Genomic DNA, 25,716 nt, shown 5'->3' on the forward strand with positions numbered 1-25,716 from the left:
TCCAGAGGGCTTCAGAAGCACCCAGACTTCCCCACTGACTGCAGAAGGAGACTGACGGGACCACTATAGACACATAAAAACACTCTAAAGGAGGACATGCTTACTTATGAAACCAGGTAAAAAGAAAAAAAGGGTAAATGATCTAACCCGTGTAATGTCAGTATCATTGATTTGCTAATTGGTCTTTGCATACTACACTGCAACTTCCACAATTATCATACCCCAATACTTCCCTCTTCGACATACTAAATAGTGATGAAGAAAGAAAATCCATTAAAAAGGAAAAGCTGTAAATAAATCCTTTTTCAGAACGACATGGCTTGACTGGCAAAAAGACCAATCACCACCTATTGGTTCTTTGCTCCTTACAGGGAGGAAAACAGATCCACTGCACAATGTTTGTGGGTATTTTAACCAAAATACCCCATCTCTCTTACAGAGGAATTTTGAAGGTAGTATAGAGATTACACCACATATTGTTTTAAGGAAAATTTACTGTTTTACAGTTTTCCTAAAATCACAAATATTGCTCATCTTTTGAATACTCCAGCTACTGAAAAGTGATGACAGCAACACTGAATTGGAGTCTACACGCAGTCTGTGTAAGAGGTGACTTCACTTCTCTACACTCCATCTACTAGGGCTGACAGAGGCCCCAGTTAACTCCTTAAATAGTATAAGATGTTTGAATTTCCTTTTTTATTACTCCTCCAGTTTAAGCTTGTATCTTCAGGTTTCATTGTGTAATATCTCAAACCCAAGCAATTCTGTGCTCTGTCTGGGACTGTTCTCTTGGCCATGCTACAAGGGTTTTCTCATCCAAGAATGATTTATTATTCCTTTTCCCTTCCTCCCTGATAAAAACATGTTGAGTGTGCTTAATTTGTAACTCCAGTGCTCTAATGAGATAACTGCTCAAATTGGAAAGTAAAAGAGAGTAAGTTTTGTAGCTTGCACACCTGAACATTTTTTCTATTTTTGGAGCGTTCTTCAGGTCATTTGCTGTGTTCTTTTAACAATGAGTGAAAAATTAAGCATTAAAGGTTGAGCTAGATAGACTTCTTTCTGCCTCACTTCTCTTTCTCTGAAAGAACAGCACAGTTGCATAATACGTGAAGTGCAGTCCCTAAAAACCATCTGCTCAGTCTCCTTTTGTTAGCACATCATGGCAAGAGCTTAGGTTTGGTTATTTTTGTAACACAGACACCTCTACTTAAACATCCAAGAAAAGTATACGAGTTCAGTTTTCATGTTCATACAGGAAAACTGCTAATACATTACTCATCCCTGTCATAGCTCAGCTGTCAATTTTGCAAAGCTTGTTTATGATTAAACCCAGGTACGTATTGGGGACACTTCACATGCTTTATGACTGTTTACATTTGCTCATATTTACTATCTCCTGATATATTCTGAACCATAACTGAAGCCTGATTACAAACTCATTCATATTAATGAAAACCAGAAGAAAATACATTAGACATCAGTGAAGTCACCCAGATGTTATGGAAAGTAATGGAGTCAGAATCTGGCCTTCAGTCACAACAGACATTATATTCTCCCACATCAGCAGCTCTACTCTGCCATACAAACAACCATCAAATCTAATTAATAGATGTGAGCTATCTCTGAGATTAAGCCCTTGCAAGTTGTTAGTTTAGGGTGACCTCATGTTGGATTCCAAAATTTGGATATGAGAAAAAGAAAACTACTAGGTTTAAACAAAACCTTGGGCTAACAGAGACCGGAGAAAAACCTCCATCTAGAGTCCAGACAAGGATCCATTGATGTCACAGTTTTGGAATGTCCTGCCCAAGCCCGGAGAAACCATGCCCTGATTTCATCAAGCCAGTGCAGAAGACTTATTGTGTTTTATCTCTCCCTTTGTGTTCCTTGGATCCTGTGCATTCTGCAAACCTGAATACCTCTTTCCCCCATGTAATTCCCCCAAGATAAAATGAGTTTTTCCCTATGATGTATGCGTAAGACCCCAAATTTGTCAACGTGGGTTTTTTCCTTATGTCATCCCCTGAAACCCCGTCTGTAATAATTGTAATAGTTACAACCCCCTGTTGAATATGTAGATCCTAAACCCTTTAAATATGAACTTGTGAGTCCAATAAAGCATTCCAGTTTTCTGCCTCCGCTGGGATCGCCATAGTTATTTACTCGCTACAACCTCACCCATTTTTCTAGCAGAAATGCTGCAGCTCAAACAAAAATTCAGAGAAGTTCGGTACTCTAGGATTTCCCAATATCCTATCTGGACATATTGGAGGACATTTATCCAAGGTCCAGGAGAACCTTCATGTGCCTTGTGGTTCCCAGGCCTGCAGGCCATGTCGGCAGGAGCTCCAGTACTGGAGCTGCCAGTGAAGGTCCGAGCCTGTGCCAGCACAACCCTCCACATGCCCCCTGTCACTCAGCAATACATATGTCCATCCTTCCCTGACTCCTGAGAGGCAAGGAAAGCTTTGCATCCCCATTGTTGGGGAAGCCCAGACAGTGATCTTGTTTCCATCAGGGAAAACCCAAGTCTGCCATCAATGGCTTTGGGGAAGGTTTGAATTATCACTGTATCTCCCTCTCCCCTTCCCCACAAAAACGCTGCCTACCTAAAACCTACTACCCTGGCAGTGCAGGTCTGTAGCCCTTCCTGTCTGAACTTGTCTGCCTCTCCCAACCAATTCTTATCCCCTCTGACACACACTTCCTTCCTTTCTTCCTTCCCCCAGCAATCAGTTTGGAAATGTGGAAAATCAACTTTTCTTTCCGTCACCTGCAAGCCCACACAGGTCCCTGGACGAACTGTCTCAGTCACCTCTCACAAAATACACCTAATACCCTAGAGATTCTCCCCTTCCTCTACTCCTGGAGGAAAGCAGAGCAACCAGTAGTCCAGGAGAACTGTAACATGGCTGTGGAGCCTGCAGAAAGTGCTGTCCTCACCACAGTGTGTCAGAGAGCAGCAGCAACAGCTACATGTCGACACCAGTCCTTCCCATCAAGGTATGATGATGACCACATCCATGGATATACCTGACTGGGATATACTGGTGGCCAGACAAGGGGGCTGAACGGCACAGTTAGTGGAAGAAGGGCAAAAACAGACTAGAGCAAAGCAGGAACTGCATGAATAAGTTCATGCCATTAAATAACTTTGATTGGATCTGTCCCTGAGCTTCCTTTTGGAGCATGCAGAATTGATTCCTTACAAAACAGTCATCCCCGAGTTTTAAGACCACTTTGCTCCAGGAACACCTTCTACTAGTCCACCAAGTGCATTCCTCCTGCTCAAGAGTCCCCTAACACCACTCAAGCAATGCTGCCTTTGCCCCCTTGGTCACCAGAATACACCCCACCCCCTCCATCACCCCAGGCATGAAACACCCACCCCAGCTCCCCGCCCTGAGAACAGCTCCCACGAGCTACAGCACAGCTCCCTGGAATCAAATCGTTCCAAACAGGAGAGGAGGGAACACAACTGTGAATTTTTCTTATGAGAGGGGATAGAGCAGACCCAAAGTAAATGTTATGTGGTGCAGATCCAGTCCCTCAAGGGGGGACAGCTCTGGGCACTGTGGGTACAACCTTTTGGGTGGTGGTGGGAAAAAGAGCCAGGGGAAGGAATCATTCCCTGGAGCAAGTGTATTTACCAGCACAGATGTAGCCTGTACACTGGACAGATTTAAGTCTTAGCCTACATATTATTTATGGGAGGAGACCTCTCTATCCCTAAACCAAAAAGCATTAAACTCCTCCTATCTTTATGCAATGGTTCCCACATGCATGGAATGTACTTGCCTGCTTGTACAATAAAAAAAGGTATTTATCACAAACAAAGAAGAGATTTAATTAAAATGCATCTACATCAAAAGGACTGGTTTAATACGGAATTGCAGCCTTCATTGTGCATCCCTCAATACTAAATACTGCCTCATCAGCTGAAGCATTAATAAGCAAACATTCTTATCAGCACAGCCCTAGGAAAAACTTCACTAGATCTTGATTTTTCTTACCTCTACTACATATACAGTCTTTATGGCACAATACCTTAAATCTGTACTTTAAGCAGTCAAAATAAATGGAAAAAAACAGTTTTAAGATGAAGATCTGTATGAAAATTATTTGATTGTTCAACATAAAATTCATTTTTCAACTATTAAAAAAGAAAAGCTATATCCAAAACTTTACTCTTACCAGGAAAGACCATCCAAGATTATTTAAATATTTATTGTCTGCTACTGAACACGTGAAATGGCCAAAGTTTCCATTTCCTGAATTTGCTGATTAAAAACAGGAACTTGTAAGTGCAGTAGCAAAAACTCAAAAAGGTTCAGAAAGGAGCAAAAATTATATAAATCCAGGAAATTTGTGCTTCAAAAACCTACAGAAGGCCAATCAATTTAGTTGATCAAGAAGCATATACCCATAGCATAAAGAATATACATGAAGAGTTTCCTCACAACTTTGGAACTCAGTTTTCACTAAGTTTTCTAATGAAAGGAAGCCAGAGTTAAACACAGATGTAAATATATTTACTAGCAGGAGATGTAACATTACTGACAGAACTCCTGCAGAACAGAAAGAACCAACATACCCACACTAGTGCCTCTGACTTGAAAACTCTATTAAATTATCTTCCCTCCCCCTTCACTCCCCAAAGATTCCAACTTTTGATAAGATCCAGTTTGCTTCTTGCTCTCCTGCCTCTATTCCATAAGCACAGCTTTTTTTCTAAGATTCTATGCAGGAAGGGGTCAGGAGTTTCTTTGATTAATAGCAGAAGCCAGATTTCATTAACACTTCTCCAAGGGTGACTGTATGAAGTTTGTGTCTCCAGCTGACAGAGCCAGACCAGTAAATCCCTTGGCATGGGATGAATCCAAGAAGTGACTGTGCCTGCAGGACCAGAGTGGCTGTGCTAGTGGAAATCCTGGGTGTACATTGTGTCTCCATTCCAGGCAGGAGGCAGCTTACAGTAACTATGTCAGACAGTTAATAGGATGGACAACACTTCCACGAAGATCATATTTCATGAAATCACAAGCAGCTATAATGTTCCTGTTGACTGTCAACACTAACTGGAAGAGAGACTTGGTGGTGTGAATATCTCCAAAAAAAGAGAAAGATTGTTAATAGATTGCATTTTCCACTAGATGGTAGTTAGTCAATTCAACTAATTTATTAATATTTGGGAAAACATGTTTATTAAAAAATGCATTAGGCTATGCACTTAATGTATATGTTTCCAGCATGTTTTCCATAGCCTTAAGTAAACAGAGCTCAGTTCACAAAGCATCTTCCATCCCTGCTGCTTCCCTTCTTCCTGTCAGACAAAGATAAGGCTTGTGTGAAGTTTGGAAAAATAATTTTTCACTTTATTAAAACGGCAGATTTTTCAGATAAAGCCATATTGTTTACAGGAAATGATTTCCCTGCTGAGACAGCGATGTTATCAGACAACAAATGACTGACTGACATAAACTGCATTTCCTTCGTTCTGCTTACAGGGCCATGCACTGTTCCATGGGCCAGGCTTTCCTCACCTGCAAAGATGGACACAAGGGATCTGCTGTTCCCTAACAGAGAAAACACGAATGCAGAGTGTTCCTGAACTGTCCGAACAGACTTCAGTGTCAGAGGTATGACCCTCACTACTCATACTCAGCTAACAGAACCATGTTGAAGTTTTAAGTAGTTTTAACTCTGCCCTTACCATGGACATAGAACCCCTATAAAATGTGAATTAAGCTGGTCAGAACTGCTGTAGCTGATTTAGAGGGAGCGAGCTGAGCTCTGGAAGGACAATCTTAGTGAACACAACGGGCAGGTAAAGGGGGTATCAATGTACTTTCATTGAAATACTTGGATCTTTAGCAGAAGACAAGCCCAGGAAAAATTAAACAGATGAGTAAATGAGTATTTCCAAAATTGCCATGAAAAAAACAACATATTAACTGTTCCTCTGTGTTTTTCAAGAGAAATTGAATTTTTGACTGTTATGTGAATTACCATTGCTGTTGTAACTATAAAAAACTTCCAGACAATCTTATAAATCATGCACAATCTTTCCTTGTCCCAGCTATTTATCCCATTTTGTTTTATGCCGTCACTGGCGCCGTGGGATTATCACTGTTTATTCGTTTAAAAAGCACCAACAGAATGGAAGAAAAGAGTGAACTATGCTATTTAAAACAGAGTTTCAAATTCTGCAGGGTTATTTTATGCTTGGAAGCCTTGAACACATTCTAGAATAGAAGTTTAGTTTTACTTTAGCACAAACCAGGATGATAAACATTACTCCAGTGAGGAGGACCAGTACCAAAATCAGTCTAATTCTCAAATGAAGGTTTTCACAGGAAGGAAATTAAGTTAGCAGCTTACACTTTCACTGCGCTCACATGTGTAGCCAAGTACATGGAAGAGAGCACACAGGCACAACGGTCCTTCTCCTGTCAAATCCTCACTTAAAAAAACCCAAAAAACCAAAAAATACCCCATAAGTTTGGTTAGCTTTAGAAACTTCATTTCATGATACTGGTTCTGACACTCTTCAGTGAGTGTTTTCTCCCTTAGGAAGAGCCAAACTATTTGAAATTGTTTGATAGAATATCATTACAACCTAACTTTAATGCCCATTTAGCCAAGGAGTGGCTAAACAAAACTTAACCCCCAAACCTGGGGGTTAAGAACTCAATCTCTTGCAAACCCTAACTATTCAAAAACATTAATTAAAGCTTCAACAGGCCCATTGGTTTTACCAGCTTTTACATTTTACTCCTGGTTAGTTTTCAAGCGCTGCATCAAAAGCGGTCACAACTGTTCTTTCTATAATAAAACAACAGTAAGACTCTAGTTTGGTCATACTTAAATTTCAGCAATATGAATTCTAGATCTGAAAGGCATTTAGAAAAAGCCCCCACCTGCTGAAACACCAAAAATACCTCCACATCCGATCTGCTCAGATTCTTTACTCACTGTCTGTGCTACCAACAAAATTAGCTCCACACAGAGGCATGGGCTGAAAAGATAAATCTCACACCTTTTGGTTGGCAGTAAATATTGATTTGAGGATCCCTTCTTGCCATGAGACTTAAGAACTTGAAGTTCTCTCAAACATAGCCAGAGATGCCATGAGGCACCTGACTCTGGGGAGTGGAATAGAATAGACAGACAGACAGATTCTTTTCTGGAGGTGCTTTAACTACATCATCTGTCCTGAGAAGGAGAACTCGCATCCCTCATACTTCCCTAGTTCACCCCACTGGAGAAGTGCGTTTTGTACCAGTTAAACAGATGCACTGAATAAAAATCTAAGAGAACGTGTTTGTATGTGCAGACATGCACACAGAGTAAGTACATGGTTGCACTGCAGTGTTCACACACCAGGATGATCTTCAGATACAGAATTTGATGTGCTTTCTTGCATGCAACTGCCTGCAGTGCCATATATATCGCAGGATCTGCCCACAAGGACTTCTACATTTAAGAAGATCTCCTCAGTTTGTAAGCAAAAATAAAAGCATGGCAAAACTCTTAATTATAGCAAAAAGGGGCTCGTGTGTGACTTCAAATGAGGAAAAATCCTCCTGATATTTTTTATAATGTATTTGGTCTTATAAGCAAAAAAGTGTAACATCTCAGAGTCTGAGCTTCTCAAATATTCACAGGGATACCAATTCTCAAGAAGCCAGGTTATATTTCCCAGTGATGATGAATTCCACGTCCTTCATTCTTCCATTTGAATAAAAGTATTTGAGTTCTTTTTTTACCTTTTGGTACTTAATATTCTCCAAATGCTGGAGTCATATTTCATTTAACAACATATCCATCATCAGGAGGAATGTGATTCCAAGAGACAAGAATTCATCTAAGAAGAGTTACTAGGAAAACAAGAGATGTTTGTTCTCCTTCTTTTCCTATCCAGATTTTCTCTGCCAAAGATATTTCTCTTGTTTAAAGACATAAAGGGCAACAGAAATGGTTAAATCTTAGTAATTTTACTACTTTAATGATCTCTTGGTTTGGGGATTACTTTTGCTGTACCCAATAAATCTATTCCTCTTTTGACAATGAGCAAGTAGATAACAAGAAATAAATCACTGCTGCAATTGAGAATTGAACATTCAATATAAGATTTTAGATTATATCTCTGTCATCAGGGTATCAGAAGTCACTTTTCAAGCAATGATATATTGTCACAGTTTATTTGCAATTAGAAAGATACAGATTCCATCAGTTAAAGGCTGCTTCACAATAAATATGTATGCCTTTATATAGCATACTTTACATCATCATTTGAGTATTAAGAAGTTTCCAGAAATACATACTGCTTCTACAGAAATTAGTGTTTATAATACAGTAAATTTATTTGAATACTGCTGAAAAACAGTATTCCCTGCTTGCCAATATGTCACTTGGTCATTGAGGAAAGCTGCCTTTCCAAGTCAGTTGAAGTAAACATCCATCCCCCAGCCCCACCACTTGTTATAGCTGAGTGTAGGATGTTTACAGGAACTAAAAATTAGCTTAACAACACAAATACAGCACTGGGTTTCAAGATACCAAAAAATGAATCTGCACAGACATACTTCAATGTATCTGCACAACTCAAAATGCACATGCAACTCTTATTTTCTTTCTTTACTAACATTATTAAGTCAAAACACATATTTTAACATTTAATCTCATTTAATATCAGAACACAGTAATACACATGTACCATCCCTGATGTTGCAGAGATACAAGAGGGAAAAAAAGAAGCTTCTTACAGCCTGTGTATATCAGAATTCTATTGTACTTACCTGCCAAAGTCCTTGATGTTCAGAGCAGGCCCCTTCTAGAAATCTCAGACCATTTTCAAAACTGAAACTCAGCAAAATATATATGGGAGATTAACAGGGTGGTACGAACTGGGAGTCCTCAAAGATGCCCATCTCAAATTTTGTGCAAAAATAAATCTTTGTGATACAGAATATTTCAAGTTTCCTTAGTGTGCTAAATTTTACAGCTTCAGTTGTTACATTTGTTCATCTTCCTATTTGTATGTTCCTAAACTAATTCTCATTCCTCCTCCAGAAATTTTTCAAGGCACTTCTCGTATTTCAATTGTTTTCATTCTTAATTTCCTCCACACAGATTTACAAGTCATTATAACAGCAAGAGAGCAGAACATTGTAACTTCAGCTTCAACATCTTATCTTATATTTTACAGGTGTGTTTAATTTAATGTGAACAATCTCAAACAAACAAGACCCCAGCAGTCCAGGAAAAGAAAACTTCAATGAATCTGAACAGTCAAGAGGCCAAGCCTCAGCCTTCTCCCCGCTCTTCTCTGAACAGGTGTTTTGCAGCTTTACTGGGGAAAAGGAATCACAGATGCAGATTATTTCATGCACAGAGGAGGGGGGGAAGTCCTCCAAATGTTTTAACAGTTGTTCTTTGTATGAGAAAACATGAGCTCAAGCATTTCTGCTGAGCACAGCTGTGAGTTCAGAGCAAGGGAAGACAGGGCTTCACCAGGCCAGCCTAAAGTCACCAAGGACTTTGATGTGTTGCTCTTAAGTGGTTATAAAAAGCACTCAGAGGAACACTACAGGCAACTAATCTAGACCCCAAACACTGGACTTGAGATACTCTACTTGCCAAGCAAGAGATGACCTTCCCTCCTCCAAAGGTAGCAGGATCTTGCACCTGCACATACAGCACACGACAGCCACCCAAAATTAGTAGCTGTGTGTCCACAGTGGCACTGCTGGGCTCTGGACTCCCAGCCTGGTTTTCATTCAGGTATTTTCTTCTGCTTCACAAATGGTGCACTGCAAAACATCAGGAACTGATCCACGACATTCTAACACAGGCAATGGTCAAAGGCTTCACATGAACAAGATGAGGTCACTTCCTTGTGATTGAGGTGTCAAATCTGCCTCTTCTGTACCCAAAATTCACTGCTGTGTTTGTGGCCCTCTGCTGACTCATTCTGCAATAGTTGCTTCAACTCCTCATCCCCACCAGCAGAACTGCACAGGTACCATGCCAAATTCCCATCCTCCCTTCCCAGCAATCCCAGTACCTCAAGCTCACCTGGAATTATGGCATAAATATGCATTTGGACAACACTAAGACACCCAGTTTCTTCATCTGCAAACCACAGCCACAGGACATATTAAGATGGTTCAGTACTCTGTATTTTGTGAATAGAAAAAGCAGGTCCTTGCATTTCAACTACTTGGCAAAAAAACCTCAAACAAAAATGCAGTGTGGATTTTTAAATGTATTTATTTCCTGCTTTACAAGCCACTTCAAATTATTTTCATGTGCTGACATATGACACCTGTGTTGGAGTACATGCATTAGACACCAATACAATATAAATGTAGGTACAAGTACAATTCCAAAAGACTGGACCAACAAACTGCACATGAACTAAGCTTATTAAAAGAAAAAAAAAAAGCAGCACTTATCTGGCACGTGGAATGGCTAAGACAGCACTAACCAAAATGTCCACTAGATTAATTTAGAGCTAAATCTTTGTAGAGGTGCTAGCAATTAATTAGATCAATAAATAAGTTCACAACCTTCCATCACCACATGTGTTCCTATGGTACTAAAGAGAACACCCAGACAGAGAAACAAAATGGTTACGGTCATGGGACCATCACAGAACGATGGCTGTCCTTAGTTCACCTTTGGTCGTTCACTGATGGCTTGAAAATCATCACCTTTCCAATGCTTATTAGTACAGCTTTCCGAGGACTAAGAAATTCTCGGAGTTTTTAATTCTGAGAGAAAATATTTCACTTTTTAAAACTATTTGTATCTTTGGACATAATCATCTTTTACAGAACCACTACAGTGAAGCTGAACAAATAATACCTTGGTTTGTTCAATTTAAGTGGTAGTACCAAAGCCTTTCATTTAAGTGTTAGGGAATAAGAAAATAACATTTTGGGAGGGGAAAGAATGGAGAGCTAAATTATCGTAAGAATATTTTCTGTCTTAGCCGCAGTTACTCATATAAGTCTTCCCTTTAGAAATAGAAGAGAGAAACAAAGGAGGAAAGAAATCCCAGACAAGATCCAGGCAACAGCACGTGCAGATCCCACTGGAGAAAAGTGGCAAGTGCTGAAGCTTTTCTGCAGAAAGCTGTTCCTGATGACATGATTGTTGTAACAGGAACTGAATCAGCAAAGACTTAATTCTGAAGAAATACTTTCAAATACTTTCAAGCTGTTATTTCCATGGAAAGCAAATCTTTGCAGTGCCATAGTGAGGGCAGCACAAACCCAGCTGACCACAGCACAGACAAGGGCACATGCTGTGCATGGGGATAAAAGTAAAAATACACTGTGTCATATTTTTTAAACCTTTACTCTGGCCTTGGGTTGCGTCCAGCTTACAAACAATTACAAGCACCACCCACTCACAAGGAGACTCTGAATGTACAACATCAGAAAAAACAACACAGCAGATAAGATTCCTGCTAATTATTTGACAGCATTGATGATATTTCCTTAGAGTTGCAAGCAATAGAAGCTGCTAGAACACACAATTCATAAAGCAATGAATGGTTTATGGGTAACTGCACAAGAAGTTCAACACCACTTGTCATTCCAGTGCAGCCTAATCCTGCAGTTCATACCACAAAGCAGTGAAGGACTCTGTTATGAGTGACATAAGCAACAGCCTTGTATGTCCATTTCAGACTAGACTTCAAGAAATCACACCTACCAGCCACCAGGTTAATGCAGGTGAAGGCAATTCAGTTGTGTCTGTAGAAACAGTGTTTGAAGAACATATATGCACATATGTATTTATCACAGCTTTTCCTTCTGCTGTTGTCCAAGCATAGCCAGGTGCAGCAAACATCTGACTGAAAGCTGGGACTGGTACAGCTTCCAGTCGGGGATGTTTACAGCAACAGACTATGATACATCACTGGAGGGCCTCGGTGCAGAGCAGCTGGTCACCTTTAGGGGAGGGGAAATAAAACAAACAAACAAATAAATAAATATTTCAGACATGCTTCTATAGCATTCCAACCAACTACTGTGCAGCTAATACTGAAGAAAACATTATTTTCACATTCAGTAACAAAAATACAGTTTTATATTAGTAATTTACGTTACATTAACAAAGTTGCTAATGCAACATCTAGAATAAATATTCTCCATTTTTAATATGCATTTTAGGAGCTTTTTGGGTTCAAATATATTCATTTTTATTAATATATTATTTTATATCTATTTATATAGATTTCATTTATACATTTAGAATAGAGATAAATATTCTTTTAAAGGTCTATTGACTTTAATTCCCTATACCCTCATTCCTGAGGCCCTCAAAAATACATGGATTTCCACTTTGAACATCCTATGAATTTTGCAAATGGCTATCCTTTCATAAATATTTATGTTTTTAAATACAGCTTCATGCTAAATCAAAGACAGAAGCAAAAACAAGCCATGTTCATTATTAAAAAAAAAAAAAAAAAGACAGAAACAGAAATTTGACAGAACTCTGAAAATATTTACCCTGAGTGTCAGAATCCTCCCTGATCAGTTTAAAGCTCTATTACAAACAACTAATTAAAAAACCCCCAAACAACCCAAACCCACTTATCTTTGGGTAAGAACGAAAGGAGAGGGATGGGGTGGGAGGGAAAACAACAACCACCTCAGGATGGAACCATTTTACTCCCCATCTTCAACAAGTTACTATCAAAACTCCCACAAGACTGCATTCAGTTCAGCAGCAATTTCCTCCAAGTTAAAAACACCTTTATAATACCATAATTTAGTGTTTACAATGCATAACACTGAAAGATGAAATAGTTACACCAAAGTAATTTATTAAGTGCATTTCACTAGAGTTAGTAGTATATTCTTCTAATGCTCCAAACCCACACTATTGTGCATCCACATAATCCAGAAGTCAAAATTCTAAGGACTCCTGTGATGCTCCTGCTGTTGCAAAAGTTTCCCTGTCTTTGCAACGGACATGGAGGCACTGAAACTGCTATCACCAGACTTTGGTTTAACCATATAATTCTGGCTTGATCACATTCATGTACTACTTAGATGCCTTAATGTTGTAGTTTATAGCGGAATGCTTTCCTTTTACTGAAAGTAGACTGATAAATTCCCCATTTAGCAGTCTTTATCACTTCAGAAAGAAAAGAATTGTTCCAGTCAAAAGTTTTCCAATGCTAGATTATAAGTAAAATTCAGCAATGTAAGGTTGTTTGTTCTGGGGGAGTATGTTTAGGCCTCCAAACCAACTCATAAAAACAGAAATTATGACAAGTTCAAAAGTCAAGAAAAACTACAGTATTCAAGATTTCTCAAGTTACAGAAAGCAAATCACATCCAGTTTACAAATAAAGGTTTCCCCCTGCAAAATGAAAACTTGTTAGTAGTAAGTGAATTTCGTTATTACAGCAGCATGCCAAGATTAAGGAGGAAGCTGCATGCAGTCACTATGGATACCATGCTGACCTTCATTATTTTTGAGAATAAATAATTTAAAAGCCACTGGTCATTTGCAACAAAGGTCTCTTCAGGCTGTTCCAAAACTGAAAATTCCTATTTTACATTGAAAAGAAATAGGCTATTTCATGCAGAGGTAGGCACATGGTATTTGACTAATTAGGCTGCTGAGCATTAAGTTGCAATGAACCGTTTCTTATACTGCTTTCCTTTAACACTTACTTCTTAAGGAGTAATGAAGGTTACAACAATGTCACCTGCCCTAAGAGAACAAACTCTTCACAACCTCCTTTTGTTTTACCACGTAAATCATCACAAAATTGCCAATATACATGACAATGAAACCTCTTGCTGCTTTATCGAACTCACTGTCAGCTATAAATACTTACACAACATCTTACAAAGTGATTGTATTTGCATAAAAGGAGCTGAAATGTTCATTTCCAAATGAGGTGTTAGAAAGGCAGAGACATTACAGGTCACAGTACAACTACATGCTTGAAAGATACCGACTTCAGAAGAGTTCAGTCAAAACTGAAGCCATACATTCATTAAGAACAATCTGCAGCTGCTTTTCCAACCACTTCCCTTTTCTCACAGAAGTAGAGAGCATACTCCAGCTTTCCTTAAAGGCACTGCCCTCTTGTCCTTGTAAAGTTTAAAAGCTCTGAAATCAAAGAGGATTTATTCTTATGTCATCACAAGCTGAAGAACTTTTGAGAGTGCTGGCTTCCGTTCATGCTTTAACTGTTTTTCTTAAGAACAGCAATCAAAGATATCATTGTTTGAAGTGTGAAGTCCCCTCCTAACTTCACATTAGAGAACACATGGAATGATGCAAATCTTAAAGACTACATCAAGTCCTTCTGACACCTGGAATTTACCTCTGTCATTTTCCAAGAGCACTGTAAGATCACCTGCCTGGGAACTGTTCTTCAGCTGCCAAAACAAAAAAGGTTTAATACTAGAAAAGAGATGCCATTACAGTACCTCAAGTTTGTGTTCATTCACCATTTCCAAACCAAAGCCATCCAAGCCACCAACATTCACTGCAATTTTCCTAAGCCTTCAGCATTATCTTACCAGTCACACTGAACTTCTACTGCACCTTTCATGAACACTTGAACATAGAGTTCAACAAAGAAGAAGGGTGGAGAAAGGAAGAAGAAAGGAAGATGGTGAGGAGTCAAGCAGCCAAAGAGAGCTATTCCTTTCTCTTCCCCCACATCTTGAAGACATTCTCACTCTACAACCACCATCAGCACTGGAACTCATTGTATTTGAAGCCTCAGTTGTCACATAAAAATAGTTAAATGTAAATAGAGTCCAAAGCATCCTGCATGCTCATGGCTGTGTATGCTTTGGAGTCAGGGTCCTGTCAATCAGTCCATCTGTCAGTCAAAGCCATTTAGCCTCAGATGCCTGATGCAAGCCAAGGGTGACTGGAAGTGACAGAGGCAGACAGATGCTCACTGTTGCTGTGAGTTTGTTTTAAAGTCATGTATTGGCCACAACAGAATTGAGAATTAAACATTAAATCATAAATATTAAATGGATTCTGGAACTGCACACAAATTTGAATACAGCGGGAAGAACTTTACAACGGAAGTCAACAGCCAGCATCCAGCAATTTTCCAGTGATTAAATCCAGACTTTAAAATTTGATAGTATCCCAGAGCACAGTCTAAGGACCAATGCTACATGAACTGATATGCTCTCAACGTGCTCTTTACTCCCTCCCACACAAAATCCTCTGAAGCATAAATCTAGGTTAAAAAAAATAAAAATACAGACCTTTTTTTTAATACTTTCCCTTTTTACCTTATAGTAATGTAATTATACCAAACTATTTAAATATAAATCCATTCCTCTGATACTACAGTTAAATAACCAGAACAGATTTTATACTGAAGTCCTTTTTTTATGTATTTTTTCTTGCTTTGGTGGACGGAGAGGAATCAGAGGAGAAAGAACAACTTTTCACTAGACAGTTTATTTCTAAACTAAATGCTCAAAGAAATTTATCCAACTCCAAAGTCTTAAGAGATTAGACTTGCACCATTTCTAACTAGTCTTACAGTGCACAGGCATTTTTATTCCACTTTTTCAGGGATCACAAAGAATAAATTCAGCTATTTACCCTGGGTCAAAGTGTGCTTGAATCAGCACATTTTAAGAACCGTAGCTTGAAGCACATACATAATTAGGGACTGAATCTAACATTACCAATGGTAAAGAGAAAAAAAAAATCTTGATATTTTAAAAATGTATGGGAAAGCTTGAAAGTAGAATAGCTCAGACTGAATTGAAGTGAGGGCTGGGCACATATACCATATATGTAATTATTTCAGTAAAACAAGCAACTAGAAGTCTGTGTGGTAAAATAATATTTTTATCTGACAAAAGAAGTTCTAAGGAGGACAAAATACTGAAAAATGATGGTGTGAGCCAAAATAAAGGTCAGATCCTGATTCGAAATTACATCACATCTAAGTCTGAATAAAGTTAGAAAAAGTCATAAATTTAGTCTACTCTGTCTAAGAATGATGGTAGCAGTTACATCCCCCCACTTCCCCACCAGAGTCTTGTATTCCTCAGGCTGAGCAACACAGCTCAGCCTAAAGAAACCATATGTTTATTTCTGGAATACCATCTTGGCTCTCCATTGGGTGGAGTACCATACCCAAGATGTTATTCAGGCAAATTAAGTCTTTATTTCAGGGAAGTTCTGCAGTAACTGGTAATCTCCACAGTCACCACAGGAGATAGGAAGTGGCTAATTCAAGAGGATTTTGCTTTAAAAATGAGTGAAAATAACTTCAAAAATCCATCTAACAAACTAAAAACTTATAGTGAATTACCCTCGACATCCCAACCAGTAGATTAACCTGTAATCAAGAACAGGAGGAAAGAGTAATACCACCCTTGTATTTCTCTTCCTTAGCACACAGACATTCAGCAGTTTATATTGCTATATGATGTACAGCAAACATGCACTGTTATTTTCACTTTTTTAGATCTTAAACTTTTCTAGCAAGAAAGCTACAACAGTGCACTGACTACAACAGAAAACTGAACAACTTGAACTACAAAAATCAGGAGAAATGTGAATACTATGAATGTATTAGGCCAGATTTCACATAAAGATTTGATCCTTTTCCTTATGTTTCTATTAAAGTATTCCTTCCTCAGTTTTATCAAGAAATTCTGGTTGCACAACCTCAGTAGGTTTAACATTATAACTCATTATTGCTGTCCATGGCATAGTTTTAGTTATTTACCCTTCTCTTTTAGTCCCTCTTACAGGAAAGGAATTGTTGCCTCATTTCTGGTACAGAGCTACAGAGAAACTAGATTGCTTAATATGGGATAGATTCTTGCAGACACCTAATTACAAACCACTAAAACAAATCACTGTAACTATTTCCAGCTACCTCTACATGACATATCTCCATGTTATCCTGAAGAGTCTTCCAACTCCCAATCTGGGCTCACAGTCTGCCTCTTCTTCTTCCAAGGTAACCAATCTCTCTTATCCAAGATGACAAAGCTGCCTGTAGAAAATGAGGTCTTTCTTTTTAAAGGTATCATTAAAATAAAAGATTCAGAAGATCCTCCAATCTGAAAATACAAAGAAAGTTTGTATGACTGAATATACAATCACTGATCAGACCATTTTAAGAGAGTGGAAGACAGAAACAAAAGAGCAAAAACCAACCTTAAGACTTGACAAGAAATAGAAACAAAAAATACATTTAATAGATGTTCATTGCAGTAGTATCAGAAGATCTCTCTACGCATAAAAAAAAAATCTAAATACTGGAAATAGTAAAGACTGAATTATTTGTAACAAGTTTACTAAAATGTTGAAGTCCTCTACACTCAAATACAGCCAAGCATGGATGGAAAAACCTTCCTAAAAGATTGAGACCAAAAAATCTATATAAACATGTCATTTGTTAAGCTAGGTTGTTGGTTGTTTTGTTTGGGTTTTTTGTTTTGAGTGGATATCAATTGAGTCTGGTGTAGCAGACTCCAATCAATGACACATTTAGCACACTCCTTCACTTAATGACTTTTCACTCACATTTGCAATTATAATTCTCTGATGATATCAGCTGCCAACAATAGTTCTCTGTAACACTGTGAGGGAACAAGTTGAGAACTGGAAACAGACATCCCCTGCAAAGTCCCTTTGCTTACCTTGCTGAACAAGGACACATTTGGATATTCTGCTGACAGCAGAGTCCAACAACTAAGTCTGCACCAATTACTAAATTGCTGCAGAAGCTGGTAAGGGCCAGGGCACCAAGAGAACCACAGCCAATGTTCCCATTCTAAGGATAATCCTGTGTGAACATATTCCAATCCTTCCAAATGAATGTATTTGCAAATATGACAAGTCCTGGCATCATCACACTGAATTTTGAAAGCAGAGTCTGGAGGCTGCTACTGCAGCCTGTAGACTTTGGTGAAAGTACAGTGCCACAACCACCAATTTTCCCTGCTGTATCAAATGAGCTCAGCTGCTCCATTCCAATTAAATCCCAAAGGATATCAGACTGAGAAGTGATCTGTACACTAGTATCAATCCTGACCTTAATCCCAGAGCATATACACTTTTTAAAATTACTTCAAAGAAAATAAGCTCAACCCAGGAAGCATCCAAGTCCCAAACATCAGATAAGCGCACAGCACTTGGCTTTACAAAGCATCTTTGTCCTTTATGCACAAGTTTTTTTAAAAAAAAGTCAACTGCTTGTTTTGCAATAATCCCCAAGAGACCCATTCTTTTAAGCACACACATCCAGGCTGCTTCCACAGAGGAAACAGTCCCTGCAAGAACAGCACGCAGTCATGGCATCCACTTCACAATCAACAATCTCAAAAACAAAACCAAAACCATACAGCATAAAATAACACAAAACTCCTTTCAACTACTCTCAGACTGATTATCTCCATTTAAAATGCAGATTTCACGAAGTCCTTTTCAAAAAATAATTTTCAGGATTTACTGACAGTAATTGGAACCAGATACACTGTGCTGGCCAAGTAGCTCATTTGGAAAACATTACTCCATATTATAGAATCAATCTTAAATCGGATTTGACAAATAGACTTGGAAAATTACTACTTTCAGAGCCTCTGAAACACCATCTCCTCTAGAATCAAGCCACCTCCTTCAATAATATATAACACAACAAGAATTAAAATAGACTTTCCTAGTCTGCAAATATGCCAGGAGTATAACTGATAAATTTGAGTCAAGTTTTCCTACTTGGAGCAGTGTAAGAGTTAAAATTTAGTTACTGAACTACAATAACAGGCATTCAAGTTTTTGGAGAAGGCACAAGTGACTTTTAGTAGTAAAGCTTTTTATAAATCATAAAATTTAATTTTCATAGTGACTTACAAATTTTACTTAACAACTACTAAATTTGTAATTTTTTTATGCTGTATTCTATAAAGAATTTCTCCTAGAATCATAGAATATGCTGAGCTGAAGAGACCTACCAGGATCACCGAGTCCAACTCCTGGCCCTGTGCAGGACACCCCATGAATCACCATGTGCCTGACAGAGCTATCATCTACTAAAAGTGTTGTGGCATTCACAGGAGGTTCCCACCATACTCATATCTGAGAAACTCAAAAGAAGAAGTAGAGAGTCCCATCAGCTTCTGGAAGGAAGGTGGAACAAATACAGATAGAATTATTTTGATTACCTTAAAGAGTTAACAAAGATTTATCAGAGGCAGAATGTACCCAACCATCCTCCCGAGAAGAGGTGGGGGGCCCTGATGAAAACCGAATGGCCCACAGAACACACCTGGATTTTAGGACAACTTTCAAGACAGTCTTCCACCACAGTCTCACCTGGGAGCCAAGGAGCTTCAAAGCTCAATGAACAGAAGGGAAGCTGACCTGGAAAACTGGCCGGATCTCTGGCTCACATGACTGCAACCAAGGGCTGAGTGCCCAGCTGCAACTTGGCTCTGGGGGCCAACCCAGGCCTCCAAACACTCATCAGCAACCAGGCAGATCAGGCAAAGTGCACCCTCAGCAAACCGGCAGGGAAACTGGAGGGGGGAGCAGAGAAAAGGCCGCTGACACAGGCAGTGCCAGCGCTTCCACAAACACACACAGACCAGGATAAACCCGAGTAGGGGGCCAAAAGAAACCTCAGCAGGTTCAGAAAACTGCAAAGCTGTGCACCCAGGGCACAAGAACCTCACTAATCAGCACAGGCTGTGGAGAGCTGGTGCAGGAACAGCCCTGCTAAGAAGGGCCCAGCTGCTGGGGCAGACACTGCCTGGAACAGGAGCCAACCTGAGGGATGTGATCCCTGCCCTGCCTGACGCTGGCAAGGCCACTCTGCACACACCTGGGGCTCAGCTGAGGACCTCACTGCAGTGGGAGGCTGAGGAATCAAGGAGGGTCCAGCCCTGGGCTACCAAGATGCTCAAGGGCCTCAGGGGCATCACCCACAGGGAGAGGCTGAGGGAGATGGGCCTGTTTTGTCTGGCACTGAGAAGGCTGGGACCGTCTAAGAGCTCTCTACAGCTACACCAAGATAGGAACTGTAAAGACAAACACTCTGAGCACTGTCTGACAGGATAAGGAAGAGCACTGATCACAGAAGGCAGCATGGAAAATTCAGGTGGGACACAATGACAAATTTTTTCACTAGGAGAGTAGTGAAGCCCAGGCACACGTTTCCCACAGAGGCTGTGGATTTGCTGTTCTTGAGGGTTTTCATGGCCTCGTAGGTCAAAGCCATGGCTTATCCCACCGAGGGCTAGTTCAATCCCTGCTGTGAACAAATGCTTGGACCAGACCTGGAAGAGTCTCTTCTGACCATTACACTTGCAACTCCATGATCTCATTAATTCCTGTGACATGCTTCCAGTAACTATAGCCTTGTTTATATAATTGTCCCCAGACATGGTGGAGTCAACAAGTCTTTGGAAAAAGAATTATCCATAGATTACATCAGTACACACTTTCCTATAAATAGCCAGGTGTTATCAATAGAATACAGTGCCAGCATCTCCAACAGTTCTGAAATCACAAATAATTAATGTTAAAACTATTTTGATCAGCTGATGCCAAATATTTAAAAAATAAACTTCAGAGAAAATAGAAGTTGCATACCTAAGCCTACTGAATTTAAATATGCTGCCAAACAACTATCTCATGGTCACCTTTGTAAATGACGTAATGTTCTTCCCGAAAAAACTACTCTTCAAAATTGTAATTTTATGCCAGTACATTAAAGAACAGGCAATATGAAAGATATTTTCACTTAGCCTGCTTGCAGAAACTCCCTCAAATTTGAAAGAGGCAGCAGAATGTTCCCACAATACATAATTTTGAACATGAAAACTTTAAAATGTTGCTCTGAAGCAATACACAAGGATGCCGTACATTTAGGGACAGACCACAGATTTTCAGTCTCTATTTTTCCCCAGCAAATCTCATTTTTGTTTTCTCCCAGTAGTGAATACAGCTTTTCAAATCACAATGAACTAAATACAGATGATGGACAGTAAGACTTCAGCTGTTCTTCTGTCACACTACAAATGCAGAGCTTCAGTAATAATCAAAATTAAACCATTTACAAGAAACAAAGAGTTTGGGAGTAACTTAGAAGTAGAAGGACTGGTTCCTACCACTGACTCCTAGGACAACACAGATTAAGCAACAATTCAATGCAACAGATGAAACAGCTTGGTGAAGGGGAAACCTAGATCATTACTTGACAATAAAGTCCTGAGGTTTGAGTCCTTCTGGTCCAGCAAACCTGGAATTATCTTATGCTGTCAAACTAACAATGAGAGGTACTCCATTTAATCAAGAAGATTAGTAGCTAAAGTGAACTCTTAGCCTTGCATTGACTGATGATTTTCACACCCTTTGGTTAACTGAAGTATTCATCTAAAAAAAGCCCCAAACCTCTGCCCACATTAGTGGGTAGTGTACTGCAAGAGGAGGAGATCTGCAAAACCAAAGAGTTTGTGCTGAAGAGAATATTTAAACTACACATACTGCATGGGATCTCACTTCAGAATATGCTCTAGTCCTACCTAAGGTCTAAATATCCTTAAACCCAACCCATCAGTAAAGTCCAGAAGCACACGTATCAATTCTGTTTCTTCCAAAACATGACTTGCATGTTCAGCAGGATCAGCAGCCAAGAACACCAGCACCCAGCCTACAGTGACAGGCATTCTGGGGATAACAACACACAGTTCTCCTCAAGTTAATCTTGAAGCAATTTTTATTAGCTCTGCAAAATACACAGTAATGCATGAACATAACAACTACGTGCACAACAACTAAAGTTCTTTGTCATACCTCAAACAGAAAACAACTGCGCAACAAGAACATCATTTTGTGCTATTTGGTATTGGTTTACAATTATCTTAATGAGAGAGGATGTTGCACAATGACTATTACAGAAACATGAAAAGAATACTCACACCACTGAGTCTGACTATGGGTGCACTTTCACGATGTTTTAAATGAACATGGTAAGAGCACTGTGGCAGAAGAGTAGTCCTGTTCTGTCTTCCTCCTTTCTCTATTGCTGCAGGAATTTTTGGACTTCATGATGCAAGTTACTTGGACAACCACTGTATTAGCTGCAAACTAATCCTGGAGGGGGGGAGGGAAGAAAAAAGAAGATGAGTTTTCTGCTATAGCAGCCAGTTGATCTCAATCACTGGAGAGCAGTACAATCCTTAGCACTGACAGCAAGGTACTGTATAGGGCTGGACTGCCTGTTTTGGTGGCAACATAGCGTTAAACCAATACAGCTGAATTGTTTAACCACAACAGGAACCTTCCTCCCGCCCCAAAAAGAGACAAATACTTAAGACCTCTGGTATCAACATGTTGCGTGGGGAACAGTAATGTGAGCAAGATGCAGAACTCAAAGTCACAGTAAACAACAACAAAATGAATTTGGCAAAACCATGCTTCCCTAAAGGTAGTATTATGTTTGCAACCATTTAGATGCAGCTTCAATACTTCCCAGCCTTGCAAGAGCAAACTGACATTTGAAGAAAATGAGCAAAGGAACACCAAGTTGCCTTTCACTCCCTGCTTCAAAGTTCACCCCCACCGCAAGTCTGAAAATGTCCTTCAGCCTCTTTTGTTAACACTGCACGTTAACATGGAGCTCTTCCCACAGACCTCTGTGCCAAACACAGTCAGCAGACTCCACCTCCACGGAAATCAGCTGAGCAGGACTTCCACAGTAATTGCTTTTCCTAAATGCTGGAAGGAGCTCCAAGTCTCCTCTGCTACCCATGCTCCAGTTGGCAGGAGGTGGTACAGTACAGGTTAGTCCTGAAAGCACCTGGACCTTGGAGAGGCCACGGCAAACCAGAAGAACATGAGAATAAACAAAAAGGTTTCTGAGTAGTGAGAAACATCCAAAGTACCTCGGGCAAAACCTCTCTTGAAGAACTTGCCAGTATAACACTTTTCTGAATACTAATATTCCCAAAGAATATTTGTGAAAACCTCTACCCAAGGATGTGGTTCCATCCTCCTCTGGTGGCTGGGACTGACAAAAGAGCTACTGACACATGAGCATTAGTTACATCATAAGGTCAAAGGTTCAGCTCTGCAGAATTTGCATGAGAGATGCAAGCCGAGCCCAAGAGTGGAGCCATCACACAAAAACATCAGTAAGTCTGGAGTTTCTGTGTTAAGAATTTTATCAGGACTTTAAAGTGAACTTTACAAGAGCCCAAAATAAAAGCTCATTAAAGCCAGGCATCAAACAAAACAAGTGAGCAAAAAAAAATTAAAACTGTAATTAAAAAAATATTTAAGAAGCTGCCTACCTAATTTCACCATACTTATATATGAAAAATAATGTGTTTATAAAAATAAAAAATAAGCAAACATGTGGTTCTTCATAGGAATCCTGACATACTCAGTTCATGAACCAGATGTTCCTGAAAGAGGTTTGAAGAGTAAGGATGCTACAGTCCCAAAGACTTACTTCACCTGCTGGAAAAGCTGAAAAGACCACTCAGCTTTCCACAACCGCTACCACTTGTTTCAATTACTTTTTTAAAAGCCAAACAAACTGAAGAAAACTCCCAAGGTGTTTGGACATTGACTAAAGCAATTTTTACAGACACCCACTGCTTCTATTCTTTATATGAGTGACCAACTGCAAATTTCTCAGTCAGTTGGTTCAAGGCCAGGTTGGATGGGGCTCTGAACAACCTGGTCTAGTGTAAGGTTCCCTGCCCATGGCAGGGGGGTTAGAACTGGATGATCTTTAAGGTACCTTCCAACCCAAACAATCTATGATTCTCTAACTCTAGCATATCAAGGAAAGGTCAGTGGAGGCCATATTAACTCAACAGAAATGTAAAAACATCAAGGAATTCCTCTAAGGAATTAATTAAATTTTAAAAAAGCAATTTAATGCGCAGTTTGTAATCTTTCAATGTGAAGAACTAAAATTTAACTGGTAAAAAAAGAGTAAAAAGCATCAGCAATAGCATTTCTAGAACAAATATGTTCCGTGAAAATTCCTAAAAGTTAACGTGTACAATGGGACAAAGGCACACTTAAGGAAATGCTGCAAATACAGGCTTCTAGTACACAATAAACACAAGCACCAAAACTCAAGCCTTGCACAAAGCTACAGTCACCTGCCTTAGGCTCCACTTAAACACCATAAACAACAGTATCATAGTTGGCAATATTTGTCAAGCTCTGTATGCAAATGCAATCTAATATTTAACCTTGCAAATTCCAACTTAAATACAATACTATTTAACAGTAGAACTCCTCAGTCTAATTATATTTTACAATTTAAAGTGGTAGTTTAAAAGACAGGAAACGTCACAGAGTTATCAATAGTCTGCACATCATAGTGCTTCAGACTCCAATGATCTGCAAGTCCCATCTGTGCACAGACTAACCAGAGAGCTGAAAACTTGATTCTACAGAGGGGGAAGAAATGACTAAAGCAAACAGCCACATAGTTCAAGCTAACAGCACATTATAAAAGGTCTAAACTATTAAGAAATAGATTTGTAGCCTAGCAGTAAAATGACAGAAAACTAGTAATCACCTTCTCATTTAAAGCAGGCAACTTAGGAACACATTCCCCTTTCCACCAAAAAAAAAAGAAAAAAAAAGAATTAACAGTCTTTGAGAATTGCAGCAGAGGTTTGATTTTATTGGGATGCCTAGTACTCTCAGGAGGAATTTAAAAGTAGTATTACACATAACAGCAATTTAAGCTATGTAAATAAAGATCTTGTTTCTTAATTTATATATAAGCAAGAAGTCAGATATCATTAACTACAACAACAAGGAACTTCACATTGAAATTTGTATTGTGTAAGAAAGGGCAACAAACACAGCAAATGTCTCCCTGATCTTGTAGAACACAACTTGACATTAAGATACAGAATCACAGCTTCAATCAGCTTTGTTAGGACCAAGGAATGTTTAGGTACACAGATTCATTTTACTTTGAGGAGATTTTATTGCCTCTAGTTAATATGTGGCATAACCTGACTTTTAACTGAACGATCAGCTTAGCAGATCCTGATCTAACTAGTGTGTTTATCAAGACAAGTCATTTAGTCACCATATTCAAAGTGAAAAATTCATCATAAAATTTTAATTAGGCTTTTGAACTCAAAGCAGTCATACAAGCTGAAATCAAATGAAAACCACAAGACCAGTCAGTCATGCATAATCACATAACATCTGAGGATATCAACTACCACATTTATTTTGTAATTAATAGTATTAAAAGCTACGGATCAGATGTGGCAAGTCTTTTGCAAGTTACAGAGTAATTGAGACAAAAACAAAACAGAAGAGATGAAGAGTCAAAGTAGGCAGATGTGTAGTTGAAGAAAATATCACAGATTTCCTTAAAGAATCTGTCTTATGTCACAGCTGAGTCAAGTTTGAATATGGCAAGCTCTGTTTAGTGTTAAGCTAGAGATATGCACACCAATCTTCATAAAGCCCTAGAAGTCACCTTAACTTTCCTTGGTGTTCCCTTGAAATACTCCCTTGATATATTCAGAACAGATGATGGGCAGGCTGCAGAAAAACTAGCCTCCCTGATACCAGAACATTCTCAATGTTCCAGTGACCTGAAAGTACCTGATCCTGTCAGCAGACGGCTCAGTTATCGCATGGCAAAGGGCTGTGTGAAAATGAGGATGTCCT

At 39.2% G+C, this 25,716-nt stretch overlaps 1 protein-coding gene across 2 annotated transcripts in view; it reads right to left on the minus strand.

The window, feature by feature from the left end:
- The window catches only part of ZFAT (zinc finger and AT-hook domain containing), a 127,028-nt gene that overhangs the window by 93,210 nt on the left and 8,102 nt on the right, over nucleotides 1-25,716 (minus strand). The window contains exon 2 of one of the 2 annotated variants that reach the window (XM_027684561.1): nucleotides 21,972-22,146. The exons of the other annotated variant lie outside the window; for it this stretch is intronic. The gene's annotated coding sequence lies outside the window, so the exon portion shown is untranslated. The remainder of the gene's footprint in view (nucleotides 1-21,971; nucleotides 22,147-25,716) is intronic. 2 annotated transcript variants of the gene reach the window in all.

This window comes from Neopelma chrysocephalum, unplaced genomic scaffold, assembly GCF_003984885.1.
Source record: "Neopelma chrysocephalum unplaced genomic scaffold, ASM398488v2 Primary Assembly neopelma1_66, whole genome shotgun sequence".
Classification (NCBI taxonomy): Eukaryota; Metazoa; Chordata; class Aves; order Passeriformes; family Pipridae; genus Neopelma; species Neopelma chrysocephalum.